Source organism: Malurus melanocephalus, unplaced genomic scaffold, assembly GCF_030028575.1.
Source record: "Malurus melanocephalus ecotype Western Australia unplaced genomic scaffold, MMel_1.1 scaffold_1698, whole genome shotgun sequence".
Classification (NCBI taxonomy): domain Eukaryota; kingdom Metazoa; phylum Chordata; class Aves; order Passeriformes; family Maluridae; genus Malurus; species Malurus melanocephalus.
This window is the reverse complement of record NW_026624930.1, coordinates 5,896-7,615: the sequence shown is the minus strand read 5'-3', so window position 1 is coordinate 7,615 and position 1,720 is coordinate 5,896.

Sequence of the window (1,720 nt, the reverse complement as noted above, 5' to 3'; positions counted from 1 at the left end):
AGTGACATAAAAAGGGGAAAAGCAGAAATAAAGGAAAGAGAGAAAAAAAAATCAACAGAAAAACGGAAAAAAACAAGAAAGAAAAGAGAAAAAGATGTTAGGCCCCCCCAAAATGACACCCCCAAAACCTGCGCCCCACCCCCCGAATTCTGTCACCCAACCCGGGACCCCGGAATGGAGAAAAGAGGGAAAAACAGAGGAGGGGGCAGGAGAGACCCCCCCCAAAAGGGCAGAGAGAGCCCCAAAATTGGGGGGAAAAACAGAGGAGGGGGTAGGAGAGACCCCCCCGAAAGGTCAGACAGAGCCCCAAAATTGGAGAGATTGGGGGGAACTGGGGCAGGGAGACCCCAAATGGGGAGGGACACTTGGGGAGGGGGTGTGGGGGTGAAAGGGGGGGTTTTGGGGGGAGGGACCCGAGTGGGAATCCCCAATTTGGGGACAATTCAGACTCCGTGAAGGACGGGGGAGGGTCCCTAAATGGGGGTCCCCATGGATGGGAGGGGTCCCCGTGAATGGAGGGGGGGTCTTCAAAGGACAAAAGGATCCCCAAAGGACAAAAGGGTCCCCAAATTTGGGATAGGGGAGATCCGGACATCCCCAATAAAGGCACGGTCCCCAAAACGGGGGGGGAGGGGGGTCACTCAGACCCGATGCTCCCCAGTGAACGGGGGGTTCCCCAACAGCCCGGGGGGGGTCCCCAAACCCTTCCCCCTCCCCAAACCCATCCCTCCACCCCTTAAAAAAGGGGGGCGCGGTACCCTCGGGGAACCCCCCCGTACCTGGGCGCCAGGGCCCCGGCGTAGCTGAGCGAGTGCGGCAGCCCCGGGGGGGGGTCCCGGCGGCGCGGGGGGGGTGCCCAAGAGGCGGGGGGCCCGGTATTGGGTGGGGGTCCCAAGCGGGGCGCGGGGGGGGTCCCGGTGTGCCGCAGGTACCAGTCCCGCAGCCCCTCCAGCGCCAACCACTTCTGACTGCGCCGCTGCTCCGCCGATGAAGGGGGGACAGCGGCGACCCCCCCCGGAGCGCCGGGACCCCCCCCTCGACCCCGCGATGCCTCCGGGGGGGTCTCCGGGGGTCCCCCCCAGTCGATCAAAGCCTCGGAGCTGTTGCTGCGCCGGGTGCGGGGGGCTCCGGGTGGGGGAGGGCCGGGAGCAGGGGGTGGACCCCCGAGTTGAGAGTCCTGACTGCCGGACCAGGGCCGGGGGGGCAAACCCGGGGCCTCGGGGCTGAAATGGGGAGGGGGACACGAGGAGGAGGGGTTGGGGTTTTCCAAAATCCCCTCAAAAACCCTATTTTGGTGCCCAACCCCCTAAATCGCCCCCCCAACGGCTCCTCGGAATTGGGGAGGGGGACACAGTGAGGTTATGGGGAGGGTTGGGGTCTTCAAACGCTATTCCCCTGGTGCCCCTCCCCCAAAAAAGCCCCCCAAAATGCCCCCCAGATTCCATTCCCTACAGCCCATCCCCCAGAACTCACCCTCTGCTGCCCACCCCCCAAATTGCCTCCCCCCGACTCCCTCCCGGGATTGGGGAGGGGGACGCAGAAATGTCAGATAGAACGGTTGGGGTCTTCCCGCACCCATCCTCCGCTGCCCACCCCCCCAAATCGAACCCCCGCAGCTCCCTCCGCACCCCTGCCCTGCTGCCCACCCCTCAAATTCCCCGCTGACCCCTCCCCACCCCCCTCTCCGGCCACCTCGGGAGGGGGAGGGGTCACAGAGTGG